At 38.0% G+C, this 15,995-nt stretch overlaps 1 protein-coding gene across 2 annotated transcripts in view; it reads right to left on the bottom strand.

The window, feature by feature from the left end:
• ATL1 (atlastin GTPase 1) overlaps nucleotides 1-15,995 on the bottom strand; it is an 82,696-nt gene that overhangs the window by 58,477 nt on the left and 8,224 nt on the right. The gene's annotated exons all lie outside the window — the stretch shown is intronic.

Raw genomic sequence — 15,995 nt, 5'->3', positions numbered from 1 at the left:
TCCTTCAAATACTTGCCAAAGAGTCTAGTCATAACTCAATGGAAAATAAGAAACTTTTTAAGGTTACTTTATGTAGAGATCTTACTTAAAAGCTGTGTGAACTTGTGAAATTACTCTCTCTGTGCCTTATTTCTTCATCAATACAACAAAGACTACAAAGAGTACCTATTTAATGTTGCTGAAAAAATTAAGTGAGTTATTCTAGCTAGAATGCTGGGAACTGGGCTTAGCACGTAGCAAGCTCATGAAGGCTAGTCATCAGCATTATCATCACCCCACCTACCTCCGGGTTAAAGACTGGACTAGTATTCCGAGAAGTGTCTGCCTGCCTTATAAATGTGTATGTGTGTGTGTTTAGGGTTTTCTCATTAATTGGAAGAGATGCTATTTTGACAGTGGTCAACTTTTAGAATTCATCCTTATTATAAAATTTTTGAAATGGACCTTGGTATTTGTGGTAGATTGTAAAACAGCCTCAATGTGTCACACCTTGTATCTGCTGTCTTTGTAGTATCCTCTCACTTTGACTCTAGGATCACTCACGTGACTTGTTTTGGTCAATGTGCTATTAGAAGACATAACACAAGCAAAGGATGGCACTTGAATGTTTTTATTTTACTGTTTTGCCTCTATCATTCACCATGAAACATGCTCAGACTAACCTGTTGGAGAATGAGAGATTTCAATTACTTTTAAGTGTTAATCTTACACGGAAACACTCTTAACTATATTATTTACTGTAAATTTTATGTACTTTGGGAGTTTTTAAATGTAGAAATAGAAATATAATTTTTAAATAATGTCAGTTTTATTTTCATCTTTCTAATCCTTATAAGGAGTCTTGGTATGGCACTGTGGGTTAATGCACTGACTGGACTGCAAAGTCAGTTTGAGTTGCAAGGTTGATTGGTGGTTCAAGCTCACCAGTTGCTCCTCAGAAACCCTATACAGGGTCGCTGTGGGTTGGCACCAACTCGACGGCACTTAACAACAACAATCTTTATGTATTTCTTTTCTTTTTCTTACTTAAAGGAGACTTTTAACACAATGTTGAATAGATGTGAAAGGGGGCAAATTTTTATTTTTAGTGGGCAAAACTTCCTGATTTTAAAGGGAGTGTTTCTAATAGTTTCCAATTTGGGGCAATAGTTGTTAGTGGGACCCTATCTCCCTCCCCACACACTCTTAAACTAAACTCCTTCTCGAAAACTTGTAATCCAGTCACTTTGTGCCTTTATTACCCCCTCATTTTAGGTAGCCAATGTCTAAGTTGCCTGTCCTCATCTACCCTGTATACAGAGGGGATAGCATTGATACTTGATGTGAAGACTCCTTTCCTCTCTGTTGGTATTTAGAGTTACTACCTCCAAGAGTATAGGTCAAGTTCATCAAATTGTAGCAATTTACCCTTGTTTCCTATACCAAAAATTGTTGGTTTTTTTCTTCCTCTAGTCGAGTTCTGATTATCAAGCCATCGAGACTAGGTCAGATGGGTACTATCTGAAAGTTCGGGTGTTCTTGTGCGTCTCCCCTCACTTCATATCAGATGGATGCTTCACTCTCAGCTCTAGCCCTCTGTGGCTATGTCCTTGTCCATGGGCTCAGGTGTTCCCAGGTCTCACCACACTTTGGACCAACCGGCTCTTTCTCTTCTCCAGGTCAACGGGAGTTTATGGAACATGGTTGAACTTAGCCCATTTCTTCATTGCTGCCTTTTCCCCTCTTCCACTCACCAGTAGACCAATGTGTTCGCCAGCAAGCTTATATGCCTGCTCATGTGTTCCCTTTAAGGTTCAGTCTTAGAGGGGACTGATGTTTTTCTTATGAGATGATTATAATCTAGCACCAAAATTTTTACTAATTATATTATATATAGTATTACTAATAGTAATAAAGCTTTGTATTGAGTCACATTAGGTACATTATATTTTTCTATGATTTTTTCCATTATATAAAATTTCAGACAAAATATTAGTGAAGACATTGATTTACACAGCATCATTAGCCATCCTGACCTAGAAGAACTATATAACCAATAATCACAGAAACAGGCATTTAAAAAAAGTTTACATGGACCATTTACCGAATGGATCATGTGCTGGTTCATAAATCAGATCTCAACAAACTTTTAAAATAATGTAGATGTTGTCTGACCTGAAAGAAGAAATTTATAAATAACAAGAAGATATTAGAAAATTTCCAAATGTGTGGAAATTAAGCAATACATTTCTAGATAAACTATGGTTCAAAAATAATGAAAAATAGAAAATGTGAACTAACTGACAATGAAAATATGACATATCAAAAGTTGCTTAGAGAAAAATTTATACCTTGAAATGTATATAGTAGAAAATTTTTTGAAAAATTATAGTCTAACACCCAGTTTAAGAACTGAGAAAACACAGGAGATACTATGGTCAACTTGCATAACACAAATTGGCACAAACATAATATTCTATATTCTACTTTGGTGAGTATAAATTGGGATCTTAAAAGCTCATGAGTGCCCATCTAAGGTGCAACTACTGGTCTCTTCCTGTGCAGAGAAAAGAAGAGTGATGACAACTGACAACACTTGGAAACAATTAACTCAATGGACCACATGAAAATCAGTATCTATGACTCTGAAACTAGAAGAACAAGATGGTGCCCAACCATAACTATCAACTGCTCTGAAAGGGATCACATTAGAAGGTCCTGGACACAGTGGAAGAAAACGTAGAACAAAACTCAAAAAAAGACCAGGCTTACTGGTCAGAAAGAAACTGAAGGAACCCCAAGACTATGGGCCTTGGTCACCCTTCAGGTCTGGAACTGAACTCACTCTCATGGCTTAATTCAGCCAAGCATGGAGATTGGCATATAATGGGGACACCATTAGTGAGGTATACACCCCATAGAATGGTCAACCATTTGAGAACAATGGGGAAACATTTACCTGGTGCATTGTCCAACATTTTGGGAAAAAACAATACCAATCTTACACAAACTTGTCCAGCAATCAAAATCATGTTACCAACTTATTTGAAGAGTCAAACTAACTTTGATACCCAAAACCTGACAAGCTTATTATAAAAAAAGAAACTTATAAGCCAGTATACCTCATAAGGAGTCCTGGTGTGGCGCTGTGGATTAATGCACCAGACTGCAAAGCTGTTTGAACTGCAGGGTTGGTGGTTCAAGCTCACCAGCTGCTCCTTGGAAACCCTATACAGGGTCGCTATGGGTTGGAACTGACTTGATGGCACTTAACAACAACAACAATACCTCATAAAGATTACTCAAAAGTCCTAAATAAAATGCAGTCACTCCCTGCGTTACTGACTTGCATGTAGTTATAAACCATCCTCCATACGGCCTATTATATTAAAAATTCAAAGTACATACAATGGTTCATTATAACAAATGGGCATTACTTTGTGACATGAATTGAAACATTTTTTTAACTATATTATTATTATGTTATTATTAAGTACTGAAGTTAGCTCTGACTCATAGCACCCTGTATAGGTTTTCTGAGGAGTGGCAAGTGGTTTAGTATATCTAGTTGTGTTCCTTTAATGTTTCTTAGGCTTAGAAAGGAGTCTTGGTATGGCACTGTAGGATAAGCACTCAATCATAAGGTTGGTTTGAACCACAAGGTCGATGGTTCAAACTCCCCAGCTGCTCTTCAGAAACATTAAACAGGGTTGCTATGAGTCAAAACCAACTCAAAGTCCTGGAATGGCACTGTAGGATAAGCACTGGACTGCTATCCTCAATGTCAGTGGTTCAAACTCACCTGCCAGTCCTAGGAAACTCTATACCATACCCACGGTCACTATGACTTGGAACTGACTTGACAACAAAAAGACAAACATTTGACTAACTGATGCTAGATACGAGCTACCCAACTGTTTTGATTTATGTAGAGATACAATTTAAAGACATATTTAGGAACACAACTCATTTGTAATCAGGGAAGTACATGTATAGTTTAAGGAGCTCTAGTAGCGTAGTGGTTACAAATTGGGCTGCAAATCTTAAGGTCAGCAGTTCCAAACTACCAGCTGTTCCGCAGGAGAAAGATGAGGCTTTCTGCTCCCGTAAAGATTTACAGCCTCAGAAACCCTGTACAGGGTCGCTATGAGTCAGAACTGACTCCACGGTACATAACCAACCACATGTATAGTTTAGGAATACAACTTCTTTGTAATCTGGGAACAGTTGGTAGAGCATATCAAATTCAGCAAAAAATAAAATATTATATATCACAAGTGATGTTTAAGAATTTAAGGTTAGCCCCCATCACTGATATGCCACCGAGGACTCAGCAGCCTGCCCCTAGAGTCAGCCCCCTTGCTTTTGGACACTAGGTCCCACCCCACCCCCATGCCTGCCACCAACTTACTCAGGCCCTTTTGACAGAGGAAAAGAAATTGTATCCTATTTCTGTTACTCAGAACCTCCACTCTTTCAATCCCTTTGCTGATGCAAGTAAGAGCGATGACCTACTTCCTGCTGGGACTGAGTATCATAGCCATAAAATAATTCAACAGAAAAACGGCAGGAAGACCTTACTACTGTCCAAGGGACCACTGAAAATTACGATAAAAAGAAACAGTGAAGGTATTTAAGAAGAAATTTGCCTGCAATGGTATTTGTAACTGAGCATCCAGAATATGGAGAAGTAATTCAGCTACAGGGTGACCAACACAAGAACAGAGGCCAGTTCCTTGTAGAGACTGGACTGGCTAAGGATGACCAGCTGAAGGTTCATGGGTTTTAAGTGCTTGTGGCTCACTGAAGCTTAAGTGAGGATTTCTGCAATGAGTAGAAATTTTCCCTCTGTCCCTTGTCACAAGTTTAAAACCTCACAGCTTGGAGGGGGGCAGGAGGGAGTCTATAAAGGCACAAAGTGGCTGGCTTACAAGTTTTCAAAAAGGAGTTTAGTTTCAGAGTGTGTGTGGGAAGGTAGAATTCCCATTGAATAGTTTTCATCTTGTCTAGATGGGTCTGGTGAAAGGAGATATGGATAAGATTAAGTCAAGTGAGTAATTGTTACCATGATTAATTGCGATTGTCACAACTATAAAGGTAGAAGTTGTATAACAAAAAGACGGGAGTAGTTAATCTTACATTCCAGGAACAGAGGGCCCTAGGACCATTTAAAAAGAAGAGCATGAGTGGAACATGGGACCCTAACTAGAGAAACAGGGACACTAGAGATGGAGGCAGGGATGATGACATGGAAGACTGAGCAGCTGAGGACTGTAGATTCATGAAAAGAAACAGGCTGTGTGCTGGCAGCCAGAATGCTGGCTTGCAGAATGTGCCCTTTGGTTGTTTAAATGATTCCTGGGTGTTTTTGTATACTTAAATAAAAACAAAACAAAAAACAATGGAAAAGAAGCAAATATGTTAACATGATGCATGGAGGGGATTGCAATCATTGTAATGAAACAAAATACGATAGGTTGAGTGCAAAATCGATGTTCTCCCATATAAGTATCACTCAATTCACAATAAAAGCTTAAAACAAAAGAACAACAACAACAACAACAAAAAAAAACCCTCACAGCTTGTATAATGTAACCACTTGGAGTCCACTGTTAATTTGGACTAGTTTAACTCCTTCATGCAATAAACTGAAAAGAGCCATACTGTCTAGTCGTGAAGTCACTCATTTAAACAGAGGTCAAGCAGTACACGCTTGGCAGTATCCAGCCTTAAACAAAGCAATAACGTGATGTTTCAGCCAAGCTCACAGATGGCTGTTATGTGGTCAGAAGCTCGCTTGCCCTAAGAAAAACTCACCCACCACCTGAACAACCCTGGGTGGAGTAGAGAGGATAGGATACGGCAGCTGTAACACTAAAGGGAGCCTTTGGTTGTTGCTGTCAAGTGCTGTCAAGTCGATTGAGACCCATAGCTACCCTGTATAGGGTTTCCAAGGAGCAGCTGGTGAGCTTGAACCACTGACCTTGCAGTTCAAACAGCTTTGCAGTCTGGAGCATTAATGCACAGTTCCACACCAGGACTCCATAGAGGAAGCCTTTGGTTGCAAAAGAAAAACCCCTAGTGTCGAATCTGATAAGTGGACAGAGTTTAGGGGAGGCCATCTTCCCTGTAATGAGGTGACAGGACATCCAACTTGCCACCAAGGTCATTGTTCTTATTGACTAGACATATCCTTAGCTAAGGCATGTCCAAAGAAACCAGGATGTGAGGCCCACCTTTCAGAGTTAAACTTTTGACAAGGGAACAAATTTAAAATGATGTATCAGTCCTAAACTAGCTAGAGAGCTTTCCATTTACCAACAGCTGCCCAATGCCATGGGAAGTAACAACTGGTTCCTCATTTTAGTTCTAAATGTTATGTAATATATTTAAACTATTGTTTAAATAAAACCTGTTTTCAGAAACAAACAACAACAAAAAAAATTAAGGTTAGTGTAACATTAAACAGGCAACTGGTATAATTCACTACACTAAGAGAGAAAACCCCTTTGGTAATTTTAATAGATGCATAAAAATATGCAAGAAAATGCAACACCAATTCCTGATTTTAAATAAATAAATAAAAACAAAGCTAACTAAGAACAGAAGGGAAATTTCTTAATCTGGTGAAACGTACAACTAGTACACTTAATGGTGAAACACTGAACGCTCTCCCCTAAAATCAGGATTCCAACAATGGATGTCCACCATCACCATATTTCATCAATACTGTTCTGGAAGTCCTAGTCAAAGCAATAAAGCAGTAAAGGAAACAAAAATGGGGGGGGGGGAATATCAAATATCATTAGCCACAGATGACACTATTGTGCATATTGTTGGGTGTTATAAAGTCCATTCTGATGCATAGTGACCCTATAGAATGAGTAGAACTGCCCCATAGGATTAGCTAGGCTGTAACCTTTATAGAGAAGCTGATCTTGACCTTTCAGTTAGCAGCTCAGCCCTCAACCACTGTATTACCAGGGTTCATTTTGATTGTTTATGTAGAATATCCAAAAGAATATACATATAACCATTATTTGTTTAGCATTTTATTGTGCTTTCCCAATTAATTATTGCTGTTTTATGAGTTCTATGAGTTATTGAAATTATTACAAGTCGGTTCCGAATCAGAGTGACCCTGTTTAGGGTTTCCAAGGAGTGGCTGGTAAATTCAAACCACAAATCTTATGATTCAAACCGACCTTGTGGTCTAATGCTTATCCTACAGAGCCCCACCAGGATGCCTCCCAGTCAATGCTGTTGTTAAGTGCCATTGAGTGTGTTCTAACTCATAGTGACCCTGTACATAAGCAGCAGCTGTTGACCTTGAATTGCCAACCTTGAGATTCACACTGACTTTGTAGTCCAGCACATTAATCCACAGTGCCATTCTGTAACACTGGCTGCAATCCCCGCAATGTGTCAACACTCTGTTTCCTCTCTAAACTCCATGCCTCCATTTGTTTGGTTTCCCTATTCTTCCCTGTCTTCTCATCCTTGGTTTAAGATTAATGTTGCCCTTTTGTTTTACACAGTTGATTGTTCTGAGGAGCACACACATAACTATTAATGGCTGAATTTAGCAAGGTTGTTAGATACAAGGTTGATTTTATATTTTAAAATGTATTCTATTATGATGTTGTTAAATGCCATAGAGTTGGTTCTGAGTCTTAGTAATAATCTTATGTAGGGTTTCTAAGGAGTGGCTAATGTTTTAACTGCTGACCTTGCAATTAGCAGTCTAGTGCTTATCCTACAGTGCTTATTTTTATAATCTGGCAGCAAACAATTTTCAAACAAAAAATCTAAAAATGCATATGTATAGCCAATTAATTTTTTTGATAATAATATTATTGAAATATAATTCAAGGAGCTCTGGTAGCATAGTGGTTACGAATCAGGCTGCTAACCTCAAGGTCAGCAGTATGAAACTACCAGCTGTTTCGCGGGAGAAAGATGAGGCTTTCTGTTCCCGTAAACATTTACAGCCTCGGAAACCCTGTGCAGGGTCACTATGAGTCAGAACCGACTCCATGGCACATCACAACAACAACAATAACAAGAACAACAACATATTTTTCACTCACTCTGAATTAAAGAACAAAAGCACTCAATGGTACCTAATCTACACCCATTGCCACTTATTTGATTCCGGTTCACAGTGGCATTATAACCTACAAATCTACAAATACAAATAATAATAATTTAAAAAGTGCCATGGACTTCCAGAAGAACAAACAAATCTGTGTTGGAAGAAGTACAGCCAGAATGTTCCTTAGAAGCCAAGATCCTCATACTTTGGACATATTATCAGAAGGGACCAGTCCCTGGAGAAGAGCATAATGCTTGGTAAACTGGAGGGACAGTGAAAAAGAATGAGACCCCCAACGAGATGGATTGGCACAGTGGCAGCATTAATGGGTTTCAGTGTAGCAGCAATTTTGAGGGCGGTGTAGGACTGGGCAGTGTTTCGTTCTGTTGTACATAGGGTCACTATGCAGTGTAACTGCCTTGACAGAACTTAACAACAATACAAAGAGATGTTTTCTTATTCTGGATATTGCATATAAATAGAATAATACAATATGAGGCTTATTGTAAGTAGCTTCTTTCAAGGTATTTCACACTGTATCATGCATCAGTACTTCCACTCCTTTTGATAACTAAATATTCCCTTGTATATTGTTATTGTTGTTAGGTGCCACTGATTTGGTTCCAACTCATAGCAACCCTCTATAGGGTTTATGAGGTTGTAAATCTTTATAGGAGCAGAAAGCCTCCTCTTTCTCCCATGGAGTAGCTGATAGGTTTGAACTGCTGACCTTATGGTTGGCAGTACAGCGTTTATCATATAGTACCATCAGCACTCCTCCATTGCATAAATGTTGTTGTTAAGTGTCATTGAGCTGGTTCCAACTCATGGCGACCCTGTATAGAGTTTCTAAGGAGTGGCTGGTGAGTTTGAACCACCGACCTTGCAGATTATATTTATTCATTCACTAGTTGATGGACATTTGGGTTGTGTTCACCTTTTGATTATCATGATTATGAATTTATGAATACATTACACGTTTTCAGTTCTCTTGGTGGTAAGTAAGTTTTTGTTAAAGTATCAAGATAATTCAGTGGAGAAAGAATAGTCTTTTCAACAAATGGTACCAGGACAATTAAATGTCTATATATGAAAAAAAAAAAAAATCATAAACCCTAACCTATATTTGGAATATAAAGTATTATTAAAGTCAAAGGTAATACAGTTGATTCAATAATCATAATTCTATAATATCTAAGCAATTGTTGTTGTTGTTGTTATGTGCCATGGAGTCGGTTCTGACTCATAGTGACCCTGCACAGGGTTTCCGAGGCTGTAAATCTTTATGGGAGCAGAAAGCCTCATCTTTCTCCCGGGGAACAGCTGGTAGTTTCGAACTGCTCACCATGAGATTAGCAGCCCGATTCGTAACCACTGTGCTACCAGAGCTCCTTATCTAAGCAATATTAAGTATTGTTATTAGTAATCTAAAATGAAAGATAATCTAAAAATTCTTTGCAGTGCACACCAAGTTTTTTGCATAACAGATTTCTACCTTCTTAAATATGTTTTGTTACACTAGACTTAGTTTCCATTCCCAAAACACTATGCAAATCTTAAAAGGAGAAAGAGTGAGAAACAGATCAGAGATAAACTCAATGGAAAGTAGCATTTTACAATGGATGGCTTACAAGGAGAGAACCAACTATATGTGGTTTTCCAGTTTTACATACTCTGTATTCATGATAGCAGCTTTGTGGGACTTTTTCAATATATGTGGTATTTTAAATCACTAGAAGCTGACCACCCAGACACTGAATTTAGATATGTAGAAAGGGAATCCTCAGAAATTTAGAATGGGCAGCACAAACAATTTAATATACTGGAAATACTGTAAGGTATGTATTTATCATTTTAATTGCAAGCTTGGTATAAAATTGAAACTCTATTTCCAATAAAAATTAAACCAAGTGAGGACCTCTGAGTATATTGGAGCCATTACACAGAGAAACTCTTGGTGGTGTCATGGTTAAAGCTGACCAAGACCGGCAGTTTGAACCCACCTGCAGCTGCACACAAGAAAGCGGTGGCAGTCTGCTTCTGTAGAAATTTATAGCCTTGGAAGCCCAGTATAGCATCTCTATTTTGTCTTACAGGGTCACTATGAATTGGCAATGACTTGAGAGCAGTGGGTTTGATTTGCTATAGAGAAAAGACAGAGTACCAAGGAAACTGTCGCTTGGCAACTAAAATGTAAAAGATACATTACTTTTTCTAAAACAATTGCATCTCTTTCTAAAAGTAGAACATGAAGAGAATGACATGTTTTCAGAAAAAAAAATTGTCTGAATATGCAACCAAATATGACTTCCAAAATAACAGCAAAAGGGAGTTAATACAAAAAGAGACAAAACTGAGTTGAAGAAACCAAAGGCAAATACTGGTATGTGTTGCTTAATGTTCACAATAGGTTCTATGAAAGAAGATGTTATACGATTTGGACGTTGCACGAACACCATCCCAGTCCACTTCTGGTCATTCTCACAGCTGGTGCTGCCTCTGCTGCTGGAACTGCTGGTGGAAGCCAGAGGAAGGGGCAGTGGCAGCTGATGAGAGGGCAGTGGTAGGAGCAGAGCAGGAGGAGGTGAGTGAGAAGGGAGCAGAGCATGTCAATCATGACCACTATCTCTTAAGAAAAATAACAGAAACCAACCTTATGGGACCACGGACATAAATGCGGTAGGACATTGCCTGTACAAACAGCACATACCTGTATTAACTACAGAAAACAAAACAAAGTTTACAATGTCAAATCACAGAAGAATTACAATGAGATGACTAAACAAAAAATACATCTCAAAGCACAACCATGCAGACTCTGATAATTTTACTGTTAATGATGCTCTTGAGAAAGAGGGCTAAGAGAAACAATGCAGGATCTGCAACTTCAGAGCATTGGAAGAAATAAGTAAGTGACTTAATCGGCTGTTTATTTTTGTTAGATATGAAAACATCCCAAAAGTTGATGCCTTTAGAAGAAAATCAATGCTATCAGCATGCAGACAAATATGAAAAAGAAAAGCCTCAATGGTAAGATAAATAACTGTCACACAAAAGAAATACAAATTGATAATAGACATATGGAAAAGGTTTATTCTTAGCAACAAGGAAATGCAAATGAAAAATAAACAACTTTCTTAGTTACCATAACTATAAAAAGTTAAGATATATACTCAGTGTTAGAAGCACTGAAAATATTAAAAATTATATGTATTCTTTAATAAAATAATTCCAATTCCAGGAATTTTTCCTATGGAAGTTGTCAGGATAGTACATGTATTCATCTACATATAGATTGGAGTCCTGGTGTGGTGTTGTAAGACAAGTAATAATAGACTGCTAACCCTCCAGGTCAGCAGTTGAAACCCACTAGTTGCTGCTCGCAAGCCCTATTTATTTACGGGTGCTGTGAGTTGGAACCCACTTAATGGCACTTAAAAACAACAACATACAGATTAGCCAAAGAAAACTTTATGCATAGCAGTGGAACATTGCTTGATAGAGTGCCAAAAGATGAGCCCCTCAGGTTGGAAGGCACTCAGAATATGATTGGAGGAAGAGCTGCATTCTCAAAGTAGAGTCAACCCCAATGACATGGATGGATGAAAGTTTGGGGGACCTTCATTTACTGGTGAGACACAACTCTAGATGAGGATAAACAGCTGCAATCATCCATTAATAATCAGAACATGGCATGTACAAAGCATGAATCTAGGAAAATGGAAAGTTATAAAATTAAAATGCAGTACATAAGGTCAATATCTTTATGAGTTGAAATAGACATTTATTGGCCACTTTGAATCATACAACTATATGATTTATTATGCTAGAAAAGAAAAGTTGAAGAGGAATAGCACTGCATTCATCATCAATAAGAACATTTCAATATCCACCTTGAAGCACATATCTGTATGTGACAAGTTAATATTTATGTATATAAGGAATACCAGTTACTACAATTGTGATTCATATTTATATGCCAACCACTAAAGCCAATCAATGGTGACAAAAAATGAAGACTTCTACCAACTTCTTCAGTATGAAGTTGAACAAACATGAAATCAAGATGCGCTGATAAGTGCTACTGATTGAAATGCAAAAGCTGGAAACAAAGAGGAGGGATCAGTAGTTGGAAAATACAACCTTGATGATAGAAACAAAGTTGGAGATAGCAAGATAGAATTCTGAAAGACCAGTGACTTCTTCATTGCAAATACCTTTTTCAACAACAAAAATGATGACTATACTAGTGGACCTCACCAGATGGAATACACAGGAATCATATTAACTGCATCTGAAGAAAGAAACAATGGAGAAGCTTATCAGCTAAAACAAAGTTAGAGAGCTGACTATGGAGTAGACCATCAATTGTTCAAGTGCAAGTTCAGGTTGAAACCAAAAAAAATTAAACCCACAATAGCATAGTATGAAACAATTTTGACCTTGACTATATTCCATGGAGTTCTGGTAGTGTAGTGGTTACGAATCGGGCTGCAAACCACAAGGTAAGCAGTTTGAAACTACCAGCTGCTCCACGGGAGAAAGATGAGGCTTTCTGCTCATGTAAAGATTTACAGCCTCGGAAACCCTGTTCAGGGTCACTATGGGTCGGAACCAACTCGATGGCACTTAACAACAATAACAAATATTCCATCAGAATTTACAAACCATCTCAAGAACAGATATAATACATTGAACACCGAAGACTGAAGACCAGAGGAGTTGTGGAATGACATCAAGAAAATCATACATGAAGAAAGTAGAAGGAAAGAAAGAAAAGTTCCAAGTATATATCAGAAGAGATTCCAAAACTTGCTCCTGAATATAGAATAGCTAAATCAAATGGAAGAAATGATGAAGTAAAAGAGCTGAACAGAAAATTTCAAAGGACAGCTTGAGTAGACAAAGTCAAGTATGATAATGAAATGTGTAAAAAGATCTGGAGTTACAAACCCAAAAATAATAGTAATAATAACTCAGTGTTTCTCAAACTGAAATAACAGAAAGCCTCAAAAGAAGATGGAAGGAATATTCACAGTCACTATACCAAAAATTACTGATCAATATTCAACCATTTCAGGAAGTACCATATGTTCAAAAATTGATGGTACTTTAGGAAGAAGTGCAAGTTGCACTGAAGACATCAGTGAAAAACAAGGATCCAGGAACTGACAGAATGCCAATTGAAATATTTCAACTAAAGGATACAGCACTAGAAGCACTCAATCATCTATGACAACAAATTTAGAAGATAGCCAACTGGCTAACCAATGGAAAGAAATCCATTTTTATATGCATATCAAAGAACAATGACCCTACAGAATGCAGAAATTATCAAGCAGTATCATTACTATAATTTTACTGGTGAAGATCAAAAAGCACAACCTTCGGTATAGATTACATCTCAATGTAAAGAAAACAAAAATTCTCACCAATGGACCAATGAACAACTTTCTTATCAATGGCGAAAAGATTGAAGTTGTCAAGGACTTCATTCTTCTTGAATCAACTATTAACACTCACGGAAGCAGCAGTTAAGAGATCAAACGTTGTACTGCATTAGGCAAATCTGCTGCATAAGACCTTTTTAAAGTATTGAAGAGCAGAGATGTCAGCTTGAGGACTAAGGTGTGCCTGACCCAAGCCATGGTACTTTCAATAACCTCATACGCATGTGAAAGCTGGACAGTGAATAAGGAATTGCTGCTTTTGAGTTATGGTGTGGGAGGATAATAAGTACCAAAAGAACCAATAGATCCGTTTTGGAAAAAGTGCAGCCAGGGTGCTCCTTGGGGGCCAAGATGGCCAAACTTCATACATATTGTCAGGAGGGATCAGTCACTGGAGAAGGGTATCATGTTTGGTAAGGTGGAGGGTCAGAGCAAAAAAGGAAGACCCCCAATGAGATGGACTGGCCAGGTGGCGGCATTGATAGACTCAAGCGTGGCAACAGTAGAGAGGTTGGCCCAGGATCAGGCAGTGTTTCGTTCTCCTGTGCATAAGGTTGTTATGAGTCAGTACTGACTTGATGGCACCTAACAACAATCATTACTATCACATACAAGTACATTTTACTGTAGATAATTAAAAAACAGTCAAAGCAGTAAATTGACAGGTAGCTTGGGGAAACCCAAGCCATATTCAGAAGAGTTTGTAGAAGGAGGGATATCATTACTGAAGTCAGATGGATTTTAGCTGAAAGCAGAGAATACCAGAAAGATGTTTACTTATACTTTATTGACTATGTAAAGACATGCACTCGTGTGGATCATAATAAATCATGGATAACATTGAAAAGAATGGGAATTCCAAAACACTTAATTGTGCTCATGCAGCACCTGTACATAGACCAAGAGGCAGTCATTTGAACAGAACAAAGGGATATTGCATAGTTTAAAATCAGGAAAGTTGTGTGTCAGGGTTGTATCCTTTCACCAAACTTATTCAATTTACATGCTGAGCAAATAATCTGAGAACACAGCAGCAGGACTGAGGAAGGCTCGTAAGCAATTTATAACATGCAGATTACACAACATTGCTTGCTGAAAGCGAAGAGGACTTGAATCACTTTTTTTTTTTTAATCACTTCTGATGAAGATCAAAGATTACAGCCTTCAGTATAGATTTTACCTCAATATATGTAAAATAAAAATCTTCACAACTGGACCAACAAACAACACACGATAAATGGAAAAAAATATTGAAGATGTCAAGGACTTCATTTTACTTTGATCCACAACCAACACCCCTGGAAGCAGCAGTCAAAAAGTCAAACAGCAGATTACATTGGGAAAATCTGCTGCAAAATACGTCTTTAAAGTGTTAAAAAGCAAAGATGTCACTTTGAAAACTAAGGTGCAACTTGACCCAAGCCACGGTATTTTCAGTCACTTCATATACATGTGCAGAAGCTGGACAATGAATAAGAGAAGAAGAATTGATGTTTTAAATTAGGGTGTGGGTGAAGAATATTATAGAGTATATCATTCCAGAAGAACAAACAAATTTGTCTTGGCAGCAGTACAGTCAGAATGCTCCTTAGGAGCAAGGATGGCTGAGACTCTGTTGTCATACATACTTTGGACATATTACCAAGAGGGACCAGTCCCTGAAGAAGGACATCATGCTTGTTAAGTAGATGGTCTGTGAAACAGAGGAAGACCTCTAACAAGATATCTTGACACAGTGGCTATAACAAGGAGCTCAAGTAAAGCAAAGACCGTGAGGATGGCATAGACCAGGTAGTGTTTCATTCTGTTGAACACAGGGTTGATAGGAGTCAGTAGGGACTTGATGACACCTAACAATAACTGCCGAGTAATAATCCATTATGTGGCTGTACTGAAATTTGTTTTTCTACTCATTTTTTTTTTAAATGGGCATTTGGGTTGTTTTCAAGTTCTAGCTATTAAGTGTGACCATTATTTCTCTAAAGCAATGCAGAATTGTTCCTGTTACATTGTAGAAAACTCAAATTCCTATTTAGTATTCAAGTTTTTAACTTTAGTGAACAAAACCAAAACAAACCAAACCTGTGTCTGTATCTGAGGAAGGTACTCTTCTTTTGTCTCTGGTAGTACTGAAGACTTAACCTAGCACTGACAGGCATTACTTTCTGGGTTACTGTCTCTGATACTCATCTGTCCCCTTTATTGCGCACACTAGCACATTCTTTGCCTACGTTTCTAGTCCCAGGTGATCAAGTTTATAGAGCATTGATTCTTATACTAGTATAATCCTAGATAGACTTTTTGTGACACCTCTTGACATACTGTCCCAGTTCTTTGTCCTCATCACGGGGAGTGTAAGCAATCAAACCTGCATTTAAATACTAGATGCATAACTTATGAAATACGGCACCTCTGACAAGTTACTTTCGCTCTCAGATTCCTTATATATTAAAAATGTGGATAATTCCTAC

This window comes from Chrysochloris asiatica, unplaced genomic scaffold (genome assembly GCF_000296735.1).
Source record: "Chrysochloris asiatica unplaced genomic scaffold, ChrAsi1.0 scaffold00194, whole genome shotgun sequence".
Classification (NCBI taxonomy): Eukaryota; Metazoa; Chordata; class Mammalia; order Afrosoricida; family Chrysochloridae; genus Chrysochloris; species Chrysochloris asiatica.
This window is presented reverse-complemented; position numbering and strand designations above follow the sequence as displayed.